The sequence below is a fragment of the Macrobrachium rosenbergii genome, chromosome 55 (genome assembly GCF_040412425.1).
Source record: "Macrobrachium rosenbergii isolate ZJJX-2024 chromosome 55, ASM4041242v1, whole genome shotgun sequence".
NCBI classification, from domain to species: Eukaryota; Metazoa; Arthropoda; class Malacostraca; order Decapoda; family Palaemonidae; genus Macrobrachium; species Macrobrachium rosenbergii.
Window position 1 is genome coordinate 33,072,768 of NC_089795.1, and position 17,500 is coordinate 33,090,267.

Consider the following 17,500-nt stretch of genomic DNA (forward strand, 5'->3'; position numbering starts at 1 on the left):
TTTATATAGCTCCTCACATTGGGTAATCATCTTTAGAAATGAAAAGAATAACATGGTCACAACACTAAAGATTAGTCATATTACTTTTCAATTTCTTATCACCATTTCTATCTTTTATAACTACAAGCTTTAGAAAGTTTAAATACTCTCATTAATGGAAAACTGCTCCACTCCTATTTTTGAATCCATTGAACCTGTTTTCCCGTACAGCTTTTACTAATTTTAGCTAATCTTCACTAAAGAAAATCTTGTATTTATTTTATTCCTTTCGTTAATAGAAAAGCTAACAAGTCGTAGGAACAGGACTTTCTTTATCTTTCTTTCTATGTTTGTAATTGCAGACATTAAGAGGACGTCGATCAGTGTGCCAAAAGATAACAGCATCCCTTGCTTTTCTAAGGCAGACATCTCTTTCCTTCTCCTTGTGTCAACAGCTTGACAAAATAAAACGTTGTTATAGTTTTTACAGGTCCGTGTAATAGAGAGAGAGAGAATACCATGGTCACATCACTCAGTTTTTTGTCATATTACCTTTCATTTTTTATCACCATTTATATTTTTATAAGTAAGATCTTGAGAGAGAGAGAGAGAGAGAGAGAGAGAGAGAGAGAGAGAGAGAGAGAGAGAGAGAGAGAATAATATGGTCACATCACCTGGTTTTGTCATACTGTATTACCTTTCATTTTTATCACCATTTATATTTTTATTACTAAGGTCTTGAGAGAGAGAGAATGAGAGAGAGAGAGAGAGAGAGAGAGAAATGCCATGGTAACATCACTCAAGTTTTTGTCATATTACCTTTCATTTTTTACCACCATTTATATTTTCATAAGTAAGACCTTGAGAGAGAGAGAGAGATCGGCCTACAGCTTGGTCACATTCAAGTGGTTATTTATTTGAATTTTTTGTTTGTTTGTTCTCTGGTTTCCTCTTTGACGTCCGTTCGATATAAACAACTTTTTTAATTGGTGCCCGAAACTTGATTTGTCTGGATTACATCAGGAAGTGATGTAATACGATGTTTTATTTTTGTTTATGCAGTCTGGCCTTGCGCTGATTCTGCGGTCAGGGTCGTCGGGGGTGTCAATCAAACGCTGGGCGTTTGTTGATATAACGAAAACCCGTTTTCTTTCTGACAAACTTTTCTGTACAAGTAGAAATTTGGTTTCGTGGAAGAAACTATACAGTATTCGTAAACATATATAGTTTATAAATAGTGAGTTTGTTCTTAATTTTCATCAATATATGTAGATTTATCTGCATGTACATACTTTACTTCCGTAGAGGACCTCATTGATACAAAAGGTTAAAAAAAAGGAGATTCTTTATTTCCAAGCTTCGGAGGCGAATCTGTCTCCATCTTCAAGGGACCAAATTTATTCTTATTTCGAACCTTCTGTATTATTGAGGTTCTCTTTGGAAGTAATAACTTTGTAAACACTGAATTTGCGCTTTCTGAAGTAATGAACATAGTTATATGTATGTACGTAGGTATGTGGGATATGCAGATATTTATAAAGGATGTCTGGATTGAGTGAATTTTAATTGGAGAATGGCTTTGTCTGTCCGTCCGTACTTTTTCTGTCCGCCCTCAGATCTTAAAAACTACTTGAGGCTAGAGGGCTTTGCAAACTATTTGATCATCCACCTTCCAGTCATCAAACATACCAATTGCAGCCCTCTAGCCTCAGTAGTTTTTATTTTATTTAAGGTTAAAGCTAGCCATGATCGTGCGTCTGGCAACGCAATAGGACAGGCCACCACCGGGCCGTGGTTAAAGTTTCATGGGCCGCGGCTCATGCAGCATTATATGCTGTATAGAAAACTCGATTGCGCCGAAGAAACTTAGGTGCATTTTTTAATTGTTTCCTTTTTATGCTCAAATTAGTTACTTAAATTTGTCAGTCCGTTTTCTTCAGTGTCCACAATAGTTAGAACGCTAATTTCCATCACCTATTTATTTTTTTCATGGTGATGACCATATTTATTGCTTCACCAGTTAACACTATTCAGTCATTCAGTTAATCGTTCTCTTTTGGTGATGATGATGATGATGGCAAATACATTATTACTAATTTACTCTTCATAATTTAACAGGAATTAACCGTATTGAAAAGCTTATCACAGATCATAATATCTGTGTCCGTTTATATATACACATATATATATGTATATAGTATAGTATATATATATATACATATACATATATGTATATATATATATATATATATATATATATATATATATATATATATATATATTAGTCACGGCATATAAATTAGACCCTTTATTTCTTCAATGTTGTTTCAACAGTACAAATTCAGAGGTTTTTAAAATGACCTATCACCAAATCGTTGAATAGTTCTCTTTTTAACTTTTGAATTGTTCTAATCCTTGACCATTTGTTTATGATCTAAACAACCTGATTTTGACTTTACAACTGTTCTTTAATTTCTCTTCCGGTGAGAAAAAATATTTATGGTTTTTTTATGTATGTAGTGTACTTATTCTGTTAAGTTGTAATAAAGTTCTCGAAGAGGCCTGGTGGAAAACCCAAATTATTTGCAATTAGAGTGTTTTATTCTCTTTTCGCCTGCGGGCTATATTGATATATATTGTATATATATATATATATATATATATATATACATATATATATATATATATATATATATATATATATATATATATATATATATATATATATATATATATATATATATATATATATATACATATACATAATGCATGTGCGTCTGAAATTTCTCCGTATAAGTTTTTTGTTTGTCATGGTTTATGTAAACTTATTGCTAAAATTTTGCTGTGTAATAAAATCTTTCTCTCTGCCTCCTTGACCAAAACTCTCTCTCTCTCTCTCTCTCTCTCCTTGACCAAACTTTATGAAAACTCACTCCCCATTTCTCTGTCACATCCGGGGCTTTCCGCTGCACTCTTTGCTTCCCCATCTTCGGATTCAATGCAACTTTAATACCTGAGCGGCGGACAACATCGCAACTATGTTGCATTTAGAAAGACGGCCGCTTTTCCATGAATAATCCAAAAGCCACTGATGCCTAATACTTGTCTCTCATCTCTCTCTCTCCTCTCTCAGTGTATTCTCTCTCTCTCTCTCTCAGCTCAAGCGGTGGCCTTGCGTACTCAAAATTCCTAAAATATCTGTTAAGTGTTTTGCTGACGTGCAGGGTTTCAGTCAGCGCCGGAAGTCGTAGTTAGGTGTGTATCCGTTTCCTAAAATCACCTCCTGTGTTTTGTGAAGACTTGTGTTAGTTAGTTGACTGAGAGTGGTCGTAAGGTGTAAAACCACCTTATGGGCTAACAACATCCCATCCTTCATACTGGAAAACGCTGCCATATATATGGAAAAAACAGAACATATATATATATATATATATATATATATATATATATATATAAATATATATATATATATATATATATATATATATATATATATATATATATATATAAACACACACACATATATACCTCATATAATATAAGGTGTGTTTATGTCAGTAACGTTTGGGTGAATGCTTCTTCGGCACAGCCTTTTTCTTTAGGCAAGTTTTCTAAATGCAATGCACATGGGGCGCCTACCGTTTTAAGACAGCAGTTCTTTAGTCTTCTATATCTGTTTTTATCTTCAAGGCTACAACGTTGAAGGAAAACATGAACTTCACATTATTACTATGTTGTGTTATTTGTTATGCCATGCGCACAGCTTTTTTTACATACATATTTGTATATACATTTTTTTAGCACATCCACAACATGATGGCTTATGCCCAGTTGGAGCCATTAGCTTGAAGTCGCATCCTCAGGATCGTCACCGTGTGTTTTATTTTGAGAAGCTCACAGGGATCCTCCGAGCACTTGAATTTGTAAACCTCGCTGGGCCGTGATTCCTTTGATCCCCTATCACAAATGTCCCTTCCGTGGTGTCGCCCCTGTGGCGATTAATCTCCAAAAGGTGTCTGCTTCCTGTCTGCTTCCTGTTTGTAGGCCGTGCATTTGTCAATTTCGTGGTAAGTTGTTATCGTTTTTCTGTTGCTTTGACGGGTGCAGGACCTTCTGTTTTTTTTTCCATCGTTTCCTGTATCTGTATCTGTATATGGGGTATCTGCTAATTGGCAACAACCGCCTCGCGCGCTCCATTCTATACCAGTACACGTCTTCCAGGTACTGAAGCGAGAGAAGGCCCTTTTAATGAAGTAGCTAATTTTCACTGAATACGACAGTACTTGTGACGCCTGCTATTTTGAGACACTTCTCCAATTTTTTATAGCAATATTTTTCCGTTTTTTCTCCCAAGTTTCAGCCTTGAAGGTAAAGCGAAAGTGTTTTCGTAAAATAGTAGATACCGGACAGACACATACATACATACATACATACATACATACATACATACATACATACATACATACATACATACATACATACATACATACATAAAGTGATGGCATTCATTCTGTATGCTGTCGGAAAAACAGACGAATAGAAAACTTGGCGACCACACAGAAGTGATCTAATAAGCCATGTTGACATACCCACGAACTGAATGTACTTCTAGAAGCAGTATATGTTATACAGACATATATATGCCTTTCCTGTATTTGCAACACTCGTTTTTGTATGGGAATAATACGAAAATATTAGGCAGGAAATTGAATATCTTTTCTAGTAAATGTGCTTTGTTTCAGGTTTGCTTACCATACAATTATTGAGTCATTAATTTAAGATTTACGTAATATGGCACATCTTGTTGTGTTGTATAGTAAACAATATCCGTAGCATCAACGGTCAGTGACTCCTAAACCACGGAATTTCAAAATTGGTCCGAGTTTTCCATCTTTTGGGTGAAAAAGACGACAGATTTTGGACGTAAAGTCACTAGCCATAAAAGCAGGATTTGTAAGCTGTCATCTCAACACATAACGTCGAGCTGAGATTCGCAGAAGTTTACGGCTTTTATTTATTTATTTTTGTTTTGTGGAGGGAAGTATTAACGTTGCATCCTCCCTGCAAACTCAACCCGGGTTCTGCTCACTGTTTTACGATTTCAATAGCTTAAACACTGCAGCATGTAGGAAATTCAGGGTCCGATTTCTTGCGATTTTGGAGAAATGGTGAGGGCAAGGACATGTTTGTGCCATTCAGTGACGTTCGCATCGGCGCAGGGCCGGAAGTAATATCGGAAATTGATAGGGGGAAAAAAAAAAACGCTATATTGCTGAATGTGAGGCGTCTCTGATAACCAAGGAGTAAATCTACGGGATTTGCTTGAAGATTTCAAATAGTATTTATATCGTCAGACAACAGGGATATTCTGTGATATTGGACAGTTAACTGATTACCAGAAATGTGAGAAGGTGTCTTATTATTATTATTATTATTATTATTATTATTATTATTATTATTATTATTATTATTATTATTATTATTATTATTATTATTATTATTTTGTTAACATTATTATTATTATTATTATTATTATTATTTGCTGATGCTGTTTTATTTTAATATATTTCATTGCCAGTTATTACATAATAATCCAAAGTCAATGGTGGTGGGTATGAAGTTGGGGGTGAGACAGATGGAAGGGGAAGATGAATGAGTGAAGATGATGAGGCTGAGAGGAAGGGAAGAGAAGTTGCAAGGGTAAGAGAAAGCAAGACATCTTTATTTAGGAAGGAGAGAGAAGAAAATCCTTTATTAAATTTTCTTTCAAGAATAATTTCACCGAATGACCACAAAATGAAACAAGTAAAAAATGCGCCAAAGTTTCTTCGGCGCAATCGAGTTTGCTGTACATCGTATAATCAAGGCCACCGAAAACAGATCTATCTTTCGGCGGTCTTGGTATAATGCTGTATGAGCCGCTGCTCATGAAACTTTCACCACTGCCCGGTGGTGGCCTATCCTATATCGTTGCCAGAAGCACGATTATAGCTAACTTAAACCTTAAATAAAATAAAACCACTGAGGCTAGAGGGTTGCAATTTGGTATGTTTGATGATTGGAGGGTGGATGATCAACATACCAATTTGCAGCCCTCTAGCCTCAGTAGCTTTTAAGATCTGAGGGCGGACAGAAAAAATGCGGACGGGCAGACAAAGCCGGCACGATAGTTTTCTTTTACAGAAAACTAAAGGCGATGAATAAAAAAAGTAGTCTCATTCCGTGCAGTTTCCAGGATGACGTTTATATCATATTTCTCATTTCACATTTCCAGGCATGTGTGCAACACAAACAAGTGGATGGAATGTTCCCGCCTGGTTAGGACTGAAGTTCTATTGGAAAGTAGTATATATTTTTTAACACTGCGAGATGATTTCCATGAATATTGTCTCTGTAGTTATATGTAACTTGTTTGGTAGTTAGTGCTTTACATTATTTAATGTGATACTCTACAGTTAAGACTAATGTTTCCCCAAAGTTTTTATTCGTGTAAAAGAGAAAATCAGATGGAAATTGTTAACTATTACCTATTTATCAAATCCTGTTAGTGGATGTTTGCTATTTTCCTATTTTTTATTTTACCTATATACTTATGCGACTTATTTCATGCTTTTTGTTTTCATTTCACATATTTATTTAATCTATCTCCAAACGTCTTACTTTCACCTGTCAGATACTTTGGTGTTTGAAAGTTTTTATTTTTACATATGCTTTGCTTTTCAGTGGATTCCTGCGTATGTAGTCTGTTTTCATGTTTTTATAATTCAACTTTCATATGCTTATGTAGCCTGTATTCACGCGTTTCAGGTTTGTTGATATAATCTGTCTTCACACGATTTAGCTTTCAAAACGCGTTATGTTTACGCAGTCTACATTCTTTCCTGTTTCACTTCCGACATTTGATCTATTTGCAGATATGTCGCGACGAGGCTGAAGTTCGGGTACTTATTTTTGGACGGCTTCAAGAGAACCCTTTAACCCGCCCCCCTTCGGCCTTCGCAGGTAAGGAAGGGGTGAATTGGCAGCCAGGTCACGCCTCTGCCAATAGTTGTGACACACCTGGGTGAAACTGATTATGAAACAGGAGGGTCTGATCCGTTTTTTTTTTTTACTTTCTCCCTTTCTTTTTTTCATATGCTTGAATGTTTTGAATGTCTTCTTTCACATTTTTGGGCACGTTGAACCCATTACATGACATATGTTACACATTTATGCCAAAACAGGCGATCAGGACTTTAAACTGACATGGTATCTGTATAGTTGAGGCTAGGGAAACCAGGATGTTGGCATTCCTTTTAGATGTAAATAAACTATTCGTTACGTTTGGTTGTTCACAGACGTAGGGTGGCTAATGCACTGTAGGATTCCTGTTCATAAACCCCGTATAAATCTTTTGGCAAAAGAATAAATCTTGGCTTACGTATGTGCAAATGCTCTTAACTGAAAGGTGTAAGAGCGATACAGCGCATTATGTTTATACTTAATAAATTATGTGTTTTTATATGTATACTATTTATTTATTCACAACCTGGGTCGCAGTAGGAATGGAACTTGTTAATGCAGTCTTGTATTTTATGTACAGCCTATTGTAGTGACATGTATGAATCGTGCTGGTAAAATACAAAATAATATACTAGTTCACGTTTCCTCTGCTAGCTGCAGTAATCATTGGTGCATTTGACTTAATGATTCTCGCGTTACGTAAAGAGAGAGTTTGAGCTGAATAAGGCAAATTAAATCGAGAACACACACATACACCACGCCACAAATTCTTGGCATCAGGAAATGCTAGGCCAGGTTAGGGAGGGTGGCAGGAATTCCTGAATCCCAGAAAGCATTTGCCATATTTGCACGGTCGAGATGTCTTTGCACTAAATAACGCTTTCATTTACCTGTCAGCACGAGTGGTCTATTTTATTCATTCTTGTGGAGGGAATATCTTCTTTATTGTATGTCAAAAATTTTTGTTTGCTGTAGTATGCTGATGCTATTAACATTATTAATATTATGGCGAAAGTGATACTGAAATCTTCATTATATGACAACTCTGACAAAAAATTCCATTTCGAACTCCGTATCAAATGAAAGGCATAACAAAAATCAAACCCGCAAATATGAAATGAGAAGTATGATATAAACGTCGTCCTGGAAACTACGTGGAATAGGACTTTTTTTTTTTTTATTAAATTTTTTATATTCAACTGCTTTTCATCCCGTGTTCATTCCCTGAAGTTATTCTTGGAAGGCAAAGTTAATTAAGGATGTTTTCCTCTTTCTCCTTCCTAATTAAGGTTGCGTTTCTTTCTCTTATCCTTGCAACTTCTCCTTCCCTTCCTCTCAGCCTCAGCTCCTTCCCCCATCCACCTTCCTCTCCCTTCTGTCTCCCTCCCCTCACTTCATCCCCACCATCATTGGCTTTTCTTTATGACACCAACAGAGGAGTTGATATGATCTATAATATCCCTCTTGCAGTACCTTCCTACCGCTTTATATTACATACAGGATGACGTAATTAAGTTCGCTGGTTTTCTTGTAACTAACACGCGCACACACATACATACGCACGCACACGCACTTATGTATAGGAGCATAGGCGCAACGGCCATGAGCTGTTGTAATCCCATTTCTACCTGCGCTTGGTTAATATCCTTTCCCGTTAGGGTTAATTACACAAGTTAAGACGCGAAGGGAAGTTGGGGAATAGTTCGAATAGTTTGTCTAGATTTCGTCAGCTTCCCTTGGATACAGAAAAGGGAGGGTAATATACTCAAGAAGAAAAATGTTCACCTTTATTAACGACCCGTGTACATACAGCGTGCTTGAAAGCTGCCGTCGTGTGTGCATTTGTAGTGGTGGAAGCAGCTGTAACTATGGACATGAGAGTTAAAAATTTTGCTTGATCATATTTTTATCATCAAGAGAGACTTCGGTCCGTCGGCGGAATGACATCACTTGGAGCTTACGTCTTGTACCGGATGAATTTCCAAAATATGTACGGTTTCGTTAGATTGTTTTTGCCTTGCTTTGGGACATGACGTAAGTCGTTCTTATAAGTTTGACTGAAAACTCTTGGGAAAACTCAAATTCAGCACTTTTTGCGAGCAAGTTGATGTTATTTTAGTGGTATTTTGTGCCGATTTTTTAATAAATATACTTTGGTCAAAATATCGAAAGAGGCAGTTTCCGGGTACCCGTTGTGGTGGAAGATATCCAAGTGGATGAGCTGACTGATCGTCGTTTGGGGATTACAGCGGAGGTTGATTGATTGGTTGTACGTTATCTGGTGTTACGGCTATCAGGGTTACAGTAGAGGTCGTAATAAATTCATTGTGAAGGGGGACGTGGGTTTGAAATCGTTAAATTTCGCTGCTTCCTAATACTTTTGAATATTCTCTGAACTGAAAGTTTAGGAATTCGAAAGGAAATGACAGTGGAAATTCCGCCTCACACGCGGCATTCGAAGTTAGTACTTAACTTAAGAAAGCTAGACCTGTACCTATATCTATCTACCTCTCTATCTATCTATATATGTATAACATAATATATATATATATATATATATATATATATATATGTATATATATGTATAATATATATATATATATACTGTATATATATATGTTTATATATGTTTATATATGTATATATATAATATATAATATATATATATATATATATATATATATATATATATATATATATATATATATATATATATATATCTGTCTTGTGCAACGATCATCCTTGTTAGCCAGTCGATGAACGTATAAACAAAATAGACTGGGTAATGGCATGTAACTCTCATTTCCATTTTCGCATATTTAAAGTTACGAAGCTTAAATTGCCTCCTGTTAGCCCAGTCATCCCTAGAGCTAAGCTCCTACCGTCGCCTCTCACAATGCTCAAACTTTTCACTTGATCCCAGAGGATGACTTTGCGTTGATTCTGAAATGAGCTGCTTAATAGGTCAGTCCTTTGATAAGTATGTTTTCAGTTTATGCTGTGATCAGGACCAGAAGTGATTACCCTTATGGATGAAGAAGCTGAAATGATGAAGCCTTTTTATCTCGTTAAAATATTGTTTTTTCATTCATGGACGAAAACTGCTTTTGGAAAATTAAAATCTTTTTGTACGCGAACGAAGTCTCTTATTTAGCAGAAGAGTCGCTCAAGTGTTATGGAATCACGACCGATGCATGTAATTATTTGATGTGATTAAATGAACCATGACTCATGCTTCCTTGAGATTCCTTGACACTGACTGATTCCGTCAGTGATTCTGAAATAATTTTTTCGGTGAAACATTAATTGTTGGAATTTATACTGATTTTTTTTTCTGTTTTTAAGAGATAGAAATTTGAGAGCAGAAGATTAATACACAATCGTTTTAACTCATTTGCAGCGATTGGAGTAGACTTATTGTTCTGATAGTTCTTCATTTCCAGCGATTGGAATAGACTTATTGTTCTGATAGTTCTTCATTTGCAGCGATTGGGGTAGACTTATTGTTCAAATAGTTCTTCATTTGCAGCGATTGGAGTAGACTTATTGTTCAAATAGTTCTTCATTTGCAGCGATTGGGGTAGACTTATTGTTCAAATAGTTCTTCATTTGCAGCGATTGGAGTAGACTTATTGTTCTAATAGTTCTTCATTTGCAGCGATTGGAGTAGACTTATTGTTCAAATAGTTCTTCATTTGCAGGGATTGGAGTAGACTTATTGTTCTAATAGTTCTTCATTTGCAGCGATTGGAGAAGACTTATTGTTCAAATAGTTCTTCATTTGCAGCGATTGGAGTAGACTTATTGTTCTAATAGTTCTTCATTTGCAGCGATTGGAGTAGTCTTATTGTTCAAATAGTTCTTCATTTGCAGCGATTGGAGTAGACTTATTGTTCTAATAGTTCTTCATTTGCAGGGATTGGAGTAGACTTATTGTTCTAATAGTTCTTCATTTGTAGCGATTGGAGTAGACTTATTGTTCAAATAGTTCTTCATTTGCAGCGATTGGAGTAGACTTATTGTTCTAATGGTTCTTCATTTGCAGCGATTGGAGTAGACTTATTGTTCTAATGGTTCTTCATTTGCAGCGATTGTAGTAGACTTATTGTTCTAATAGTTCTTCATTTGCAGCGATTGGAGTAGACTTATTGTTCAAATAGTTCTTCATTTGCAGCGATTGGAGTAGACTTATTGTTCTAATAGTTCTTCATTTGCAGCGATTGGAGTAGACTTATTGTTCTAATAGTTCTTCATTTGCAGCGATTGGAGTAAACTTATTGTTCTAATAGTTCTTCATTTGCAGCGATTGGAGTAGGCTTATTGTTCAAATAGTTCTTCATTTGCAGCGATTGGAGTAGACTTATTGTTCTAATAGTTCTTCATTTGCAGCGATTGTAGTAGACTTATTGTTCAAATAGTTCTTCATTTGCAGCGATTGGAGAAAACTTATTGTTCAAATAGTTCTTCATTTGCAGCGATTGGGGCAGACTTATTGTTCTAATAGTTCTTCATTTGCAGCGATTGGAGTAGACTTATTGTTCTAATAGTTCTTCATTTGCAGCGATTGGGGTAGACTTATTTTTCAAATAGTTCTTCATTTGCAGCGATTGGAGTAGACTTATTGTTCTAATAGTTCTTCATTTGCAGCGATTGGAGTAGACTTATTGTTCTGATAGTTCTTCATTTGCAGCGATTGGAGTAGACTTATTGTTCTAATAGTTCTTCATTTGCAGCGATTGGGGTAGACTTATTGTTCAAATAGTTCTTCATTTGCAGCGATTGGAGTAGACTTATTGTTCTAATAGTTCTTCATTTGCAGCGATTGGAGTAGACTTATTGTTCTAATAGTTCTTCATTTGCAGCGATTGAGTAGACTTATTGTTCTAATAGTTCTTCATTTGCAGCGATTGGGGTAGACTTATTGTTCAAATAGTTCTTCATTTGCAGTGATTGGGGTAGACTTATTGTTCTAATAGTTCCTCATTTGCAGCAATTGGAGTAGACTTATATTTTGTTCTAATAGTTCTTCATTTGCAGTGATTGGGGTAGACTTATTGTTCAAATAGTTCTTCATTTGCAGCGATTGGAATAGACTTATTGTTCTAATAGTTCTTCATTTGCAGCGATTGGAGTAGACTTATTGTTCTAATAGTTCTTCATTTGCAGCGATTGAGGTAGACTTATTGTTCAAATAGTTCTTCATTTGCAGCGATTGGAGTAGACTTATTGTTCTAATAGTTCTTCATTTGCAGCGATTGGAGTAGACTTATTGTTCTAATAGTTCTTCATTTGCAGCGATTGGAGCAGACTTATTGTTCTAATAGTTCTTCATTTGCAGCAATTGGGGCAGACTTATTGTTCAAATAGTTCTTCATTTGCAGCGATTGGAGTAGACTTATTGTTCTAATAGTTCCTCATTTGCAGCGATTGGAGTAGACTTATTGTTCTGATAGTTGGAATATCATTCTTTGTAACACTCTTTAGACCATCTCCTCCCACATTTACCCCGTGACTGCTTCTTTCTATCTGCTGTAAGGTTTGGAATTCTCTTCCTTCTTATGTGTTTCCGGACTTATTACCTTCTTTCCTTCAAGAGGAATGGCTTCTGCTTCCTTTTATGGTTAAGCCCTACCATTCTTCCTTCTTACGGTCCCTCCATTTTTCTTTTTCTCTTTTTTCGTTTTTGTTTTGTTTTCTTTTCTTTGGGTCTTGGCCAAAGAATTCTTTAGCATCATATTTCGTGTCACAACTTTTTTTTATTTTTATTTTTCATGATAATTTCTTTTGCGAAATAAAATCTGTTTTGCCGAGAGTGTTTACGAAATAGGATCTGTTATTCCCGAAACGTTTAAGAAATATTTATGAAAAAGAACTGTGCTCCCTTAAAAGTGCTTAGAAATATCTATAAAATTACAAAATAAGACCTGTTATTCCTTAAAAGGTCTTAGAATGCTTACGAAAGATCCTTTATTCATTAAATGGAGTGAAAGACCTTACCAAGATCTGACATTAGAATTAAAAAAAAAATAAAATTGCGTAATATCTGTTATTCCTTAGAAGTTCTAAAGAACCAAATGCAGACCTCATTGCAGGCTCTTTGTCATACTCCTTAACATTTGTTTTCAGACGCTGCTTTCAGCTGCTGATCCTGCTTTTTTTAACGATAGCCACGTGTCCACTTTATCTGGGAGGAACACTCCACAATTTCATTATTCAGTGCTGCAAACACTTCAACACTAGAGATTTGCCTTATTCAGAAGGTTACTGCATGACTGCTTCGTGTAACATGCACGATAGCTGTTGTCAACTATTCATTCGCAATCTGCAACGGCAAACACGGTAGCAAGGAATATCGTAACCGAATTCTGAAAATGCAATACGGGAAAATTTTTAAAGCCTTTTATATTCTCAGTTTCTCTTTCAGCGCTGAATGACCTCATAGCTCCCAGCGCTAGGGCTTCGGCCTAAATTCTATATTCCAGTTCCAGTACGAGAGGTAAAAATACCATGATGATTTTCGTTTACCGATAGCTACAAGAATTTATAAATACGAATGGGTAACCTGTACTCACATTCTCATGGAGATCAACTTCAGACATTTTTTTCTGTTCAACTTTGCTTTTCTGTTTTCCTTTCTGCACTCCTTTACCGGAGTATGTCTCCTCGTGTCCCATCCTCTTGATTCACTCTAAGCTTCCCTCACTATTTCTAGGTGAGAAACTTGAGCCTCACCATCTTTATCACCGTCGATTCACCGCCAACTTACCGGGTTGGGGGCGCAGCATTCACCATTACCTCGGTCGTATTTTCCTTCCGCTGTCTGGGAGGTTAGATGGTTCCTGCACTAAAGTGATTTTCGACTGTTGCTGCTCTAAGGCGATTCTCGACGGTCGCTGGACTAAAGCGACTCTCGATGGTCGGTGGACTCCGTTATTCTCGATGTTTACGGAAATATCGGTCACTCCGTTATTCTCGATGTGTACGGAAATATCGGTGGACTCCGTGATTCTCGATGTTAACGGAAATAATGGTCGCTCCAAAACTTTTCTTGATGTTCAGGGGACAAGAGATGCTTTCGATGGTCACTGGACTAAACCATCACTTGGATACTGCTGGGCTAAGGAAGTTATCGATGGTTGCTTAACTAAAAGGGCTCTGAATGGAAACTGGACTAAATCGACTGTCAACGGTCGCTAGTCTGAAGAGATTCTTGCTGGTCACCGATCTATAGTGGCTAGTAATAATTGCTGGACTAAATGTGGTCTCAGTGGTCGCTGGTCTAAAGAAACTCTTGATGGTCGCTTGTCCGGAGAGTTTCTCAAGTCATTGGTCTAAAGAAGTTCTCGACAGTCGGTAGTCTAAAGCAGTTCTTGATGGTCGTTGGTCTAAAGAAAGTTTTGGTGGTTGGTTGTAGGTCAAAAGAAATTCTCGACAGCCGTTGGTCAAAAGAAATTCTCGACAGCCGTTGGTCAAAAGAAATTCTCGACGGTCGTTGGTCTAAAATTCTCAACGGCCGACAAACTAAATCGACTCTCGATAACTGTTGGACTAAATCAGCTTTTGACGGTGGCTGTACTAAAAATGTTTCTTTGAAGCAAATAGAGCCTTTTATTTATTAGTGTTTATTTTTTACTCATTTCTGTTTTAAGAGAAGCCTTTGAATTCGCCCCAAGATTTAACACCTGGTAAATTTTCGTTGATGTTAAAAGCATTGTGAAGCTTTTTATTTGTGATCTTTCCACGTGTCATATTTCTTTTCACCTCCTATATATTCAGAATATGTCTATAAGAGACTGGTTCTTGAAGAAAAGAAGATTATGTATATATATATATATATATATATATATATATATATATATATATATATATATATATATATATATATATATATATATATATATATATATATATATATATATAGTTTTACTTAATTATTAATTTGTATTTATTAAGTAATTAGACGAACGAATCCTAAGGTATACTGAGCAATTAAACTATAAAAATGGTTACTGGTAGATAACCTTGAATTTTTTTTTAAATCAAATAATTTACCAAAAGCGCAATATTCTTTCCGAATTAATTTTGCAGCAGTTAATCTTAACGCAGAATTGCTCAAAGGAAACCTAACGTTACTGATGATGAATTGGCAGTCGATTTTGAGTGTTGTTATTCTTTGAAACCCGATCAAACAGATTCGTACGTGCATCTTGTGAAAGACTGGAGTTCTGGCCAAGAGAAGTGATAGCTTTTCAAGTGTGTTTATTTACTCCCAATCAGTTCCTCAGCTGTAACGAGCTAATAATTGGGAGTGAGAGTGCATACTGTGTTTTAATAGCATTTGGGCCAACTGTTTTCAAGCAATCAGGTTTATGTAAATATTCAAACAGCTGATTGAAGCGTTTCGTTTGTTTATCAACTGCATTTGCACATTTTGAAGTGGAATTTATTTTAAATTAAGAATTGCCGCTTAAGGATACCGGTTTCTCTCTCTCTCTCTCTCTCTCTCTCTCTCTCTCTCTCTCTCTCTCTCTCTCTCTCTGCGTTGGATCTTTACTCCCTTCTCCGTGAGTCATTCTGTGGTAAGGAAATTACAATTTTATCTGCAAATCTTGTTCTTTCTTTAATGAAATTACCATTACCATGGATAGTAGGCCACGTCTTCTCCTAGATCGTCCAGATGTTTTAAGTAATTTCTTCCCTTTGCTTTTGTGTTAAATAAATGCAGTTTTTTAAGCATGCAGTCCTTTGAGTCCCTTACTGACAAAGTCGGTGGTACTGTAGCTACCCCTCTGTCTGTTTGTTCATATTGCATAGAAGTGAATGAAGGGAGATCGTCCACCTGTCTGACTGTCTCCTTGGTTGACACGCTTACCTTGTCATCGTAGATCCCCTTATACGGTCGAAGGGATTTCAGTCAAACGTGATTCATGCACAGCAGTGCTTGAAAGAAGATCGTCTGCCTGTCTGTCTGCTCGCCGGTGTATCTGTCACAGCCACTTTGTCTTTGAAAGTCTTTCTACACGATTGAAAGGATTTTGGTCACACTTCGCGCAAAGGTACAGTAGAACATCAGGCGTATTTGTGCATGATAAGAAATCGCCATTCTATCGTCTGATGTCATCAGTGGGTATGCTCGGTAGGGCAGGGGCCATTGATTGCTATAGCACTGCTAGAAAGCCCTTGTTGCTATAGTTTCAGCTCTGCTGTTCCCTTTCTGTTCTTCTCACACCTCAGTGAAAAAGTTATAAGACTTTCATTATCGGCATCTAATTTATTTCTTCGGTTCTTCATCCCCAACTTTGTTGGGCTAAAGAGCAGTGTCCATCGTAGTGTTCGTGACCAACCCTGTTTTTGTCATTTTTATTTTCTCTCTGAAATATTCCTGTCTTACAACACGCTTACCATCAATCATAACTGAATCCTTTCTGCGCCAGGACGTTTTCTTATCTGCCCTCTGTCCCCTCTCTTCGTCCTTTCCCCTCCCACGCTTTTCGTTTTCCTCTCTCTCTCTCTCTCTCTCTCTCTCTCTCTCTCTCTCTCTCTCTCTCTCTCTCTCCATTCTGTCCCCACATACATAGCGCAGCTGTCGAGGATAAAAGAAAACCTCTCCGACACCGGCGATGATGGCCCTCCTGGCTCTCGAGATTACCCTCAGAGGAGGCGGAAAGATGGCTCAACGAACCGCAGTGTATCAATACGACTCCAGCATTCACGTCCAAAGTACTCGAACCCTTCGGTGTCAGAGGAACAAAATCAACATTTGCTCGGGAGAGAGGCGGCGGCATGAGATGCTTTTTCGACGTGAGGCTTTGGTGCGTCGTCAACCTCAGGCTTATATATATACCCTTTACTCTGTGTGTTATTGACGTTTCACTTGCGCTTGGAGTGAGGTCTTTTATTTTGGTCCAATAAATCCACTTCGTTTCATTTAAGAACCGGGACATTAATGTTCTGATAGATTTACGTAATATAATACCTACTTTTGATTATCTAAGTGTGGGATTATCTTCACAAGTTTCAGGTGAAATTGTCGTATACTGTATTAAGAAAGATTCCTTTATTATGCATAAAATCTTAAGTTTTTCTTATAGATTTTGTTAAAGTGTATAACACGAGTTTTTTTTTTACTTGCACAAGAATTGATTGAGAGGACCCTGTTAATGCAAATCAAGACCATCAATGAAATACCGTTTACTCAGTTTAGAAATTGATGGAAACCTAAACACATTTGATAACACGTTTTGGAGAGAAACGCTAAAAAGGGCAGTTATAAATAGAAAAAGCTTCGTGAAATTCATTGGCATAGTCACCCAGATACTAACATAATTTTAGTTTTATTTCTCTTATACAATTAAGCAAATAGAAAATCATTTACGTTTTCTCACACGAACAGCAGGAAACTGTCATTTTGCAACGCTCATAGCAGACAACGAAGAAGTGACTTGGATTTACACCAAAGTGAATTCTTGAGAAATTAATGGAAGGAAAAAATGTTCATTAGTTTCCACTAAGTCCCGGT

The 17,500-nt window shown here is 36.6% G+C and overlaps 2 protein-coding genes across 3 annotated transcripts in view; one reads left to right on the forward strand and one right to left on the reverse strand.

Annotated features, from left to right (window-relative positions):
* Positions 1-17,500, reverse strand: part of LOC136835943 (diuretic hormone receptor-like) — a 185,612-nt gene that overhangs the window by 45,411 nt on the left and 122,701 nt on the right. The gene's annotated exons all lie outside the window — the stretch shown is intronic.
* LOC136835944 (monocyte to macrophage differentiation factor 2) overlaps positions 1-17,500 on the forward strand; it is a 263,773-nt gene that overhangs the window by 33,548 nt on the left and 212,725 nt on the right. For both annotated transcript variants that reach the window (XM_067099830.1, XM_067099831.1), the window contains exon 2: positions 6,894-6,981. The gene's annotated coding sequence lies outside the window, so the exon portion shown is untranslated. The remainder of the gene's footprint in view (positions 1-6,893; positions 6,982-17,500) is intronic.